General features: G+C 42.7%; 1 long non-coding RNA gene across 1 annotated transcript; it reads right to left on the bottom strand.

Moving 5' to 3' along the window:
- Positions 1–240: 240 nt before the first annotated feature.
- On the bottom strand, positions 241–4,009 carry LOC149985137 (uncharacterized). Its single transcript, XR_016487047.1, has 2 exons — positions 1,683–4,009; positions 241–696 (listed from the first exon to the last, which is right to left on the bottom strand). It is a non-coding gene; the product is annotated as an uncharacterized LOC149985137 (long non-coding RNA).
- Positions 4,010–11,917: the final 7,908 nt, after the last annotated feature.

Below are 11,917 nucleotides of genomic sequence, written 5' to 3'. Positions count from 1 at the left end.
AAACAGCCCACTGGACCTCACCATGGAGGTGTGGGAAGCCCAGACGAAAAAGAAAGGGACTTGATTGGTTTGGATAGTCAGGGGAAAGGACACAAACGATCTGGTCACCAGGTGGTTCTTGTAACTTTAACACTTCTCTTTTTCTGTTATGTTATTTTGTCTTATTTGTCTTGTACAACTGCTATAGCAAAAAAAAAAAAATTACTTACTGTTTGTCATTTTCAAGGAAGGATACAAAGATTTTTTTTTTTAAATGTCCATAATAAACCTTTATTTCACCTGATCACGGTAATCATCCAAAGTTGTTTCATACTGTATTTACATCAGGGTAGTTATCTACCCTCTTGTAGGTTAGGTCATTTGGAATTAAAACCAGGAGCATAGATATCCATGAAGAGAAGTTTAGTAAATTATTATAAAACCATTCAAAAAGTTCACTAATGATAGATAAAAAAATATATATTTGATATTGTTTCTCACAAGTTTGTTGCCCTCACAATGATTCACATGGTGGTTGTAGTCAAGTGCTGCCAGTAGGAGAGAAAAGCTCATCTTTTGCTCAATCAAGACAATTTCCTTAGATCCCTGCTTCATCGAGTCTTTGTTGCGTTTCTCCTCCAGATTGTCATGCTGGCAGCAGCCGAAGGCCCATTCTTGTTCATTGACCACGTGATACAAGACACCCCTCCACAGATTCTGAAATTAATTGAGAATGTATCATTGAGAGCTTTACAACCTCAACTATGTACAGTAAAGATCTTATGCAACTTGTGTGGGAGGCAGTCATCATAACTTGATGTTTCTTGGATGACATTTTACATGTGTCGGTAATTGTCTCTGGCCCCCTCCCAGTTAGGGGGAGCTGCAATAGTTTGTGTCGGGGAGCTAGGGTCAGTCTGTTACATCTGGAGTATTTGTCCTGTCTTTTCCAGGTCCTCACTCTCTCCTCCCGGAGGACATGAGCCCTGGGACCATGCCTCAGGACTACCTGGCCTGATGACTCCTTGCTGGTTGTGCTGCTGCTCCAGTTTCAACTTTTCTGCCTATGGAACCCTGACCTGTTCACCGGGTGTGCTACCTTGTCCCGGACCTGCTGTTTTCAACTCTCTCTCTCTCCCGCACCTGGTGTCTCTAACTCTGAGCATGGCTATGAAAATCCAATTGACATTTACTCCTGAGGTGCTGACCTGTTGCACCCTCTACAACCACTGTGATTATTATTATTATTATTATTATTATTATTATTATTATTATTATTATTATTATTATTATTATTATTATTATTATTATTATTATTATTATTATTATTATTATTATTATTATTATTATTATTATTATTATTATTATTAGACCCTACTGGTCATCTATGAACATTTTAACATCTTGGCCAAGAGGACTGGCCACCCCTCAGAGCTTGGTTCCTCTCTAGTTTCTTCCTAGGTGCCTGCTTTTCTAGGGAGTTTTTCCTAGCCACCGTGCTTCTACATTTGCATTGCTTGCTGTTTGGGGTTTTACGCTGGGTTTTAGGCTTTTTACATCAGTCAATGTCACAAAGGGCTTTATAAATACATTTGATTGATTATTTGATTGGAACGATTCTACAAGTTGCAACCCATCATAAGAATGACTATTGGATGTCCTGGTTTGCGGATCATCATAGCAGTCCCCCTCTAATGGCTTACCCTGGTAGGATTTCTGCAATCTGCAGACCACCACAAGAATGGCCAGGGGATGTCCTGGTTGTGGATAGTTGTTCTGGACACATCGTCTGGTTCTCCAAAATGGTGGATCTAGGCAGTAACTTAGACAGACGTTAATAATGCACAACACTCAAGCAAAACATCACTACATTTCTTCACCAAATGAGCGGCGTTGTGGCACAAACTAGTGGTCGTATGGGGAACTTGTTTGTGGCTCTATCACTTCCTAAGTGTCAAAGAAAATGAAACAAAAATTAATAAAAACACAAAATATAGTTACCACACCCTAATCATCTAATTGGACTGTATTCTATATACGTCCACGGTCTTGGCTAAACGATGGCATTTTGTCTAATGTCATATGTAGGGCGATCCTAATTAGTGGTGTGTTGCTTAGAGCACTATCCTAAGTTTATAACTACATGATAAATCTACAGCTGTAAGGCACTAGCTTCGGACAGTCTACAGGGATGACCTGTGGACCTCTGGGGAGAAACTGATGGTTAATGTAGTTGTAGAGTCAAAGGGCTTCAGGGTCAATTTTCAACTTCGCCAAGGCTGGTATTTTGCTGGGACCCTTATGTGATCCTAGTATAAATGCTCATTAAATGTTCCATTGTACATGTGTTTATGCTTACACAAGCGCACATGCCAAGGGAAAGAAAACCAAGTATCCTAGTAGGCTGCAACCGCTTCAGAATGAGTTTGACTTCATCAGATAATTTCCTTGTCAATGACCCAAAGGGGTACTTTAGACAGATACACCTTGTGGATGACTGTGTTGCAGCCAGCGCTAGGAGAATCAAATCCAATTGTATGTCATATGCGCCCAATACAACAGGTGTAGACCTTGAAGCCCCTAACCAAGAATGTGGTTTTAAGAATACCTATAAAAAAATAAAAAATTAATAAAAGTGAGAGCTAAGAAACTTTTATCATAATTGGTGCAGCACTAAAAGCTTTTGAGGATCCGAGGACCCATGCCAAATCTTTTCAGTCTCCTGAGGGGGATTGGGTTTTGTCATGCCCTCTTCACGACTGTCTTGGTATGCTTGGACCATGTTAGTTTGTTGGTGATGTGGACACCAAGGAACTTGCAGCTTTCAACCTGCTCCACTACAGCCCCGTCGATGAGAATGAGGGCGTGCTCGGTCCTCCTTTTTCTGTAGTCCACAATCATCTAACCTCCTCCCTTTAGGCTGTCTCGTCGTTGTCAGGGATCAGGCTACTACTGTTGTGTCATCAGCAAACTTAATGATGGTGTTGGAGTTGTGCCTGGCTGTGCAGTCATGAGTGAACAGGGAGTACAGGAGGGGACTGAGCACGCACCTCTGAGGGGCTCCTGTGTTGAGGATCAGCGTGGCGGATGTGTTGTTACCTACCTCTACCACCTGGAGGCGGCCAGTCAGGAAGTCTAGGATCCAGTTGCAGAGGGAGGTGTTTAGTCCCAGGGTCCTTAGCTTAGTGATGAGCTGTGAGGCACTGTGGTGTTGAATGCTGAGCTGTAGTCATTACTCCTGATCATCGCAGCTAGCTAACTACCGAGTGGCCCAGCCCCGAAGCTAGCCTTGAGCCAGGTCCATCTCCCGACCTGCTCAGTGGACACTATGATCATTTGGCTACACCTCCCGGGACTCTTCACTAACACGACTACAATCCACTACAGAACCGGATTCTTGCCATAAGCTCTGGACCTTTGCATCGGATCATCGCTGCTACCGATTGGCTATAGTGGCTAACCCCCTTTTCCCGAAGCTAGCACCAGTTAGCCGCGAGCCAGGCGCATCTCCTGGCTAGTAAACACAATTACTTCAGCTACAATATCTCTTTTGCCAACTGGCCTGGAGCCTTTGTCGACATGGAGCCCCGCCGTTCCATCACGACTGGTCTGCCGGCGTAATTCCATCCCTTGTGCCCTCAATCCGTTGTGCCCTCAACGTCGGAGCAGACGCTTCTACTAGCCCTGGCCTGCTAACTTACTTTTGAACGCCTTGTCTCCCTCTTGCTAGTGTAGTAACGACAACATAGCGGCTTCCCTGTTTCATCTATTGCTGTTCACTGGACCCTGTGATCACTTGGCTACATAGCTGATGCCTGCTGGACTGTTCATTAATCACGGTACTCCATTTTGTTTATCTGTTGGCCCCAGCCTCAAACTCAGGCCTTGTGTGTTGTTAACTGACCCCCTCTGCCCATTCATCGCCATTTTACCTGTTGTTGTCTTAGCTGAATAGCTGCTGTCTTACCCATTGTTGTCTTGTTAGCTCTCCCAATTAACATCTTAAATAAGCATGCCCCTTTCAAAAAATCCATCTGGCCCTGCAGCCTTGTGAATGTTGACCTGTTTAAAGGTCTTACTCACATCAGCTGCGGAGAGCGTGATCACACAGTCATCCTGAACAGCTGATGCTCTCATGCATGTTTCAGTGTTACTTGCCTCAATGCGAGCATAGAAGTTATTTAGCTGTCTGGTAGGCTCGTGTCACTGGGCAGCTCTCGCCTGTGCTTCCCTTTGTAGTCTGTAATAGTTTGCAAGTCCTGCCACATCAGACAAGCGTCAGAACCGGTGTAGTACTATTCGATCTTAGTCCTGTGTTGACGCTTCGCCTGTTTGATGGTTTGTCGGGGGCCATAGCAGGATTTCTTATAGGCTTCTGGGTTAGAGTTACGTGCCTTGAAAGTGGCAGCTCTACCCTTTAGCTCAGTGCGAATGTTGCCTGTAATCCATAGCTTCTGGTTGGGGTATGTATGTGCAGTCACTGTGGGGACAACGTCCCTCGATGCACTTATTGATAAAGCCAGTGACTGTTGTGGTGTACTCCTCAATATCATTGGAAGAATCCCGGAACATATTCCACTCTGTGCTAGCAAAACAGTCCTGTAGTTTAGCATCTGCTTCATCTGACCACTTTTTTTATATACCGAGTCACTGGTGCTTCCTGCTTTAATTTTTAAAATGTAAGTTATGGTCAGATTTTCCAAATGGAGGGCGAGGGAAAGCTTTGTATGTGTCTCTGTGTGTGGAGTAAAGGTGGTCTAGAGTTTTTTTCCCCTCTGGTTGCACATTTAACATGCTGATATAAATTTGGTAAAACTGATTTAAGTATCCCTGCATTAAAGTCACCGGCCACTTGGAGCGCCGCCTCTGGATGAGCGTTTTCCTGTTTGCTTATGGCGGAATAGAGCTCAGTGAGTGCGGTTTTAGTGCCAACCTCACTTTGTGCTGTTATGTAGACAGCTACGAAAAATACAGATGAAAACTCTCTAGGTAGATAGTGTGGTCTACAGCTTATCATGAGAAACTACCTCAGGCGAGCAAAACTTTGAGACTTCCTTAGATATCGTGCACCAGCTGTTGTTTACATAAATGCATAGGCCCCCACCCCGTGTCTTACCAGAGGCTGCTGTTCTGTCTTGCCAATAGAATGTATAACTGGCCAGCCGTATGTTCTTAATGTTGTCGTTCAGCCACAACTCGGTGAAACATAAGATATTACTGTTTTGAAGACATTTGTCAGTGGAGACGGCACGATTACCTGTGACCATCATTGATTGTTTTTCCAATACATCAGTGGGACCAAACGATCCATCATGTCTACTCTGAGTAGGAGATGTTCAGTCTTGAGGCAGGTAACATACAAAGGGTGAACAACTGATACGTTTGGAAGTGTAGTTTCAGCATGAGTCGCATTGTGAAAGGCGAGATAGTCTGAGTTAAACCTTGACGTTCAATGTCGCATCCTTCCGTTTTTTCAAACATTTAGCTGGGTTCACAGCCCTTTTGAGATCATTGAACAATGTTTGAGAGATGAGTGATATTGTCGAGCCTGAATCAATTAACGCATCACAGGTTAAGCAGTCCTCCAGGACTGTTTTGCGGTTTGGCCTCCGAGTTGTGTTTTGTTGTCATATTCCCCACAAAGTGGAGTGATTTTTTTCGCAACTGCTGGATGTGTCATTTGTATTCATGGTTAAAACAGATAAACTCATTGGAGTTTGAGTGGAATTGGCTATTGCGATGTTTTGTTGTGCGTTGCAACATTGCAATATTATCGTGTTTCTATTCAGAGAAAAACAAAATCCTCAGGGTTTCCATTGGGATAGAATGGAAAATATGGCGCTGTACAACATGAGTCGGGAGTCGGCTACAGGATTGGAGGATTCTAAATTGTTTGCCTTCATTAAACTTTGTTCTAATTTTTCATTAAACTTTGTTCCAATATTTCTGTAAATAAGTGATATTTTTCCCCATAGTAATTCGTTATGGATCCATAACTAAATCAACATCTGCAATTTGAAAGAGTTTTGTTATTATTATTATCTTATTAACGAAATGTGTTTCTGTTTATTATGCTACTGTGCAGTCTACAATACATACTGTAGTAAATATGGGAAAGATCCTAATTCCTTACATAAGGGAGAGCAGGCCATGTCCGTACTACGGAATGTGGGGCATGCGGGAGACTGGTGTTATTTCATAGTTGTGATGTCTTCACTATTATTCTACAATGTGGAAAATAGTAAAAAGAAAGAAATCCTGGAATGAGTAGGCGTGTCCAAACTTTTGACTGGTACTTGGTTAATTAACTAGATTAATATTATGGTGTTTCTATTCCATGAAAAATGAAAAACCCTCTGGGTTTCTGTTAGAATGAAGCAGAAAATATGGCGCTGTACAACGTGACGCTCAAAAATTCAGAGCGTTGTCAGATTGTCAGTTTGTAAATTCAGACCATTTTGCTCTCGGAGCGGACGCTGGATGTTCGGGCTGAGGAGCAGGGTTGATTTGAGCGTTCTGGCCTAACAACGGCAGTTGTACCCAAGCTAATGTTGTCTAGCTTGCTAGCTACTTCCAGACACAAATGAGACCACTCTGACCATTTTACTCGCCTGGTAAGACCGTTTTCATGTTAACCAGAGGGTTGGTGACTAACTGTGCTGCTGGAAATAATTTAGTTTACTGACAGTTTACTGACACCGGCCATATTCAACGGGTGTTGAGTGCTTATAAATTCATTATTCTGCTCTCTGGTACACTCAGAAGAGAATGCTCTGAAATCGGTGTAGATAGCCAGAGCGAATTTACGAAAGCACCCGACTATACTATTTAGCTAAGCTAAGAATGAGGGGAATAATCAAGTCAATAAAAGTTGGGTAGTTAGCCAGCCTATAGTTAATATACTGGCAAGTTTGATGTTTAACTACTAACGTCAGGTAGCTAACATACCGGTACATACTGCTGTAATGATATGCTATGTGGTTCGCATGGACAGAGTAGCTAACAAATTGTCAGCCAACATAACGTGTAAGGTAACTTATTACATTTGAGTAGCAAGCTACCCCTTGGTCATTAGGGCAAATCTGGTCTGTGATGAGTTTTTTTTCACACCTAGGTCAGCTATTAGACTATTCTTTAGTAAAGGTTGAATAGTCTATTGTTCAGCTATTAAGCCCCCTCCCCAACTTGCAATAAATTGTTGTTGTTCCCATCTCGTTTCTTTCCCTCTTCCACGCGTCATCATTCTGCCCCTGAGTGGCTCGCTTGTGGAAATGCTGGCAGGATATGGCAGCCTCTTCGGTTGTGCGTCAAGAATTCTGCATACAGTAGCACGTTTGTATGAAGGTGTGGTTATTTACAGGCAAATTGTTATATGCTATGGAGGTACATTTGTGTCTTTTTGTCGTGTGCAAATTTTTCAATCAAAAACAATTGTTCTGAAAGCAACTTTTTTCCGACATAAAGGAAGTCATAGCGGACACCTACGAAGGACTGTGATGGCATCTCAGGTAAGCAGCACTGGGCGTTCTTCCATCCAACTTTTACATAGCTAGTAGTTAGCTCCTACGATTTAGTGTCAGTTCATAACATACTATATTACATACATATTTACATACCGTAGAATGATAAATCATGCAATTATTATTCTCAAGCTAACTAAAAGCATTTAGCTACGAACACCTGTTCTCACCATTTTCAGTTGAATTAATTGTATTTTCTTTCATGGCAACTCATAAGCAGGCCATGTCATATTTGTTTCATAGTTGATATATAATCATATTTAATGACAGTGTAACTAACGGTTAGCTTTTTAACAGAATGGTGGAAGAAAACAATATGTCTGTCACAAAGAGTTAGGGAGTATTTGCAGCGTGTAGATGGTATCATCGCATATTTCCCATCACCTAATGAACAACCACCAGTCTGGTGTTAAGCTTTCTGTGCTGTATTGATGTATCCTGAAAATGACATCTGCTGCTTTAGATTGGACGGTCATATCTCAGTTATTGTTTTCATATCTACAAAAAATAAGCTATTTTCTTTACTTTCAGAGAGCGAGCTGATCAAGGGGTCAAATGTAGATATTGCCAGATGTTCACTGTCCAAGGAACAGGCCGTGGAAGCTTTATTTCTGGCAGAAGTAACCAGAGGTAATTAAACTGTTCTGTTTCTCTCATCATCTCTGCTTGTCTTGTTGTACATGGAACCTGTCTCACATGAATTAATTTAAAAAAAACTTAAGATGTCGGCTGTTAATTTTCAGATTTACACCACATAAACACAGCCATTTTCACTGGACTATCTGTTGCTGCCAAGTCATGATTTCCCTGGGGGTTAGCCTTGCAATAACCAAGTGGTGAGACACATAGCCGTCTATTTAAAATGTTTCAGGTACACTCCAATAGGTGTCTGCGTCACATAGTATCTTCTATTGTCTGTCCTCGTGTCTGTTTTTCAGTATAAAGTACTCCGTAGCCAGTTAGTGTGGACACCAGGTGAGACCACACACAATAACAGTCTCTTTATAGGTGAGAAGTCACTTGGTTGGGTCAACAGGAAGAATTATTAAAGATACTTTACATTGAAATACAGATAGAGATGTAGTAGTCCCAGAGTTAATGATCCAAGGTCAGTTTTGCATTTCACCTCCTGATTTAAGATGACTGGCTGTCTTAGAATAATAATAAATAAAAAAAAACAAGGTTTAATCATGCTCTCTCCATCCATCTGTCTCTCGTCTGCAGGTATGTTTTGAGGAAGCCAGTCCCGTCATTGCCACCTCACCCGCTCTTAAGATAACCTTGGGCCCCTAGTTGGCCCGAAGGTTGGTTAGGAGACACCGCAATTGTGATGAACTGAGAGAATATTAGGGTAGCACTGTAATTCATTAAACATATGCTGTCTGCCGCTGTCCTTACCCCTTTCAGCTACACCTCTCTCCCCACCTCGACTTTCTTCCTCATTTTATCATGCACACCATATGTGCATTGAAGTACAGATTGAGCTTGTATATATAATATTACAATTATCATAATGTATGTATTATGTAGTTATAACACCTGGGTAATGAACTTTTCAATAAAGTGTTTCACATTCTCCACTGGTTGAAATTAAGTAACTCATTGAAATACTACCTATCCTGTGTCCTCAGATTAATGCAGCTGAACGGAGTTAGATATGCATCGTTTTTTCCCCCTGTATATTTGAAATTACAAATCAGCCTTTACGTAAATCATGTTTCTAGTCTATTGCATAGTTACAGTGTGTAGTCTGATGTCCCAGGAGCGGCAAACACTGTTGAAGTGTATAATTGTAATACATACATGCAGACACAGCAATCAAATAATGGAGTTTGATATGACAGAAAAATAATGTCTCAGAGATTCATACCTGAACCGCACCTTTATTTGCCAAGGAAGAGTACATGATCTTTGAATATATTCAATGTACAGGCTACGATGTGGGGATCTCATGAGTGGTAATAACTACAGTACATGTATATAGGACTTGCATCCTTGGCACAATAATGTTATCCATAGGCTTCATTAATGCCATTCAGACTTGAAGTTCATACAACTATGATAGCTGAGGTTCATAGATTAGTATGAATATTAGCTCAGAACCTAACGTTTTAGGGTCCATACACAGATTGGTTACATACTGTAGCTAGCTACACAGCCCTAGGCCTAAAGTTATTTTTATCCTCCACTACACAATAAGCAGGTAAATAGTTAGCTGCATTGCAAGGCAAGCTAACACAATTGTACATTCAATTTGCAGTAAATTCTTTAGCTAGCTAGATTTTTTACATCCACAAGACAGCCTGGTTTCCTCAGGAGTCCGTAAAACATTAAATAACATGAATTACAAAGGAATTCTCCTGTCATAACACTAGCTAGCTAGCTGGCTAATGTTAGCTAGTCAGATAACTTGCTAAATAGCGATTTTTGTAAATTAACTTTATGACAAAACAATATGCACAAAAGTTTCTCTACATTAACTAACATAACATTCCTCTCAATTATACATGTTGCGCTTGACTCGTTATGACATAACTACTTGCATTTGGTTCCACAGTCATGTTTTGTCAGCCATCTTCACCCAGGGACGGGTGGCTCGTGTCAAATTCGTCATTGGAACCACTCAATATGATTGGTCATATTAAAACCTTGGTTCCCAAATTCATAATGAGTGGTAGGTCTGGAGCAATGAAGCCGTGACACTGGGTACCCGCAGTGCAAGTTTTTAAAGGAGGAACCACTGCATAACACAGGGCTGTAACCCAAACAAAGCGCTGTAAACCTCTAATAAATACACTGGACGAGACCCGTAATAACACTAACACGAAAGCCGATACTACGGAGCACAGTGACTCACAAGACAAACGGACTTAGAACAATAATCAACAAGGCCAATGGCGAACAGAGGGCACATACACTACCATTCAGAAGTTTGTGGTCACTTAGAAATGTCCTTATTTTTGAAAGAAAAAGCACATTTTTTGTCCATTAAAATAACATCAAATTCGTCAGAAATACAGTGTAGACATTCTTAATGTTGTAAATTACTATTGTAGCTGGAAACAGATTTAATGGAATATCTACATAGGCCCATTATCATCAACCATTATCATCAACCATCACTCCTGTTCCAATGGCATGTTATGTTAGCTAATCCAAGATTATAATTTTAAATGGATCCTTAGAAAACCCTTTTGCAATTATGTTAGCACAGCTGAAAACTGTTGTTTTGATTAAAGAAGCAATAAAACTGTCTTTTAGACTAGTTGAGTATCTGGAGCATCAGCATTTGTGGGTTCGATTACAGGCTCAAAATGTCCAGAAACAAAGACCTTGGTAGAGAAATGGTGGTGTATACACACATACTAATCAGGGTGATTGGGAACCAGGTTTGAGTAATGAGACAAGACAGTACGGGTTAGTGGTAATGATCCAGTTCAGTGACGCCTAGAAGGCCGGTGACGTGGACCTCCAGAGCTGGTGACCGGAATGAGCAGCAGTACTGGGGGGGATCCGTAACAGTACCCCCCTGACAGCGGGATGACACTGGCCCCGGGGACGACCACAGAGACGCAGAAAATCCCTGGTCAGGGAAGAGTCCAGGATGTCCACCGCAGGAACCCAACACCGCTCCTCTGGGCCGTACCCCTCCCAGTCGATGAGGTACTGGAGACACCCCGCCCGACACCTTGAATCCAGGACTTCACGGACTGAGTACGCTGAACCTCCCTCGATGTCCAGAGGAGGTGGAGTGTCACTGGGTCCAGCATCAGCGAGGGGACCAGTCACCACTGGCCTGAGGAGAACCACTGGCCTGGCACCACTGCCCTGTGTGTGCACAGCGTTCCAGATCTCCTCAGCATGCCGAAACCACTCATCCACCACATGAGCCTCGGTCTGGCTCGGATGCCAAGGTGCCAGGGCCGGCTGATACCCCGACACGCACTGGAAAGGAGTGAGGTTAGTGGAGGAGGGGCGAACGGAATTCTGCGCATACTGAGCCCAAGGTAGAAAATCCGCCCACTCCTCCGGCCGGTCCTGACAGTAACACCTCAGGAACCTGCCCACTTCCTGATTGACCTTCTACGGGAGTGAGAGGTTAGGATGTGCCAGCACGGGAGCAGTGGTGAAGCTTGCCTTCACGTCTCGAATGTCCTCTCCGCCGTCCAACGAAGCCACTGGGGTCCTCTCAGCAGGGAGGTAAGAGGTGCGACCACCGTGCTGATGCCCCGGATGAACCTCAGGAAATAGTTGGCGAACCCCAGGAATCTCTGGACTGCTTTCACAGAGTTGGGGATGGGCCATGACCTGACTGCGCTGATGCGTTGCTCCTCCATCTCTACTCCCTCCGTGGATATGAGGTAGCCCAAAATGGACACGGGCCGCTGGAAAAACATTCTTGTTTAACATATAGATGC

Source organism: Oncorhynchus mykiss, chromosome 2, assembly GCF_057628025.1.
Source record: "Oncorhynchus mykiss isolate SJ-2025 chromosome 2, ASM5762802v1, whole genome shotgun sequence".
Lineage (NCBI taxonomy): Eukaryota > Metazoa > Chordata > Actinopteri > Salmoniformes > Salmonidae > Oncorhynchus > Oncorhynchus mykiss.
The sequence above is the reverse complement of the archived record's forward strand: the minus strand, read 5'-3'. Positions and strand labels throughout refer to the sequence as shown.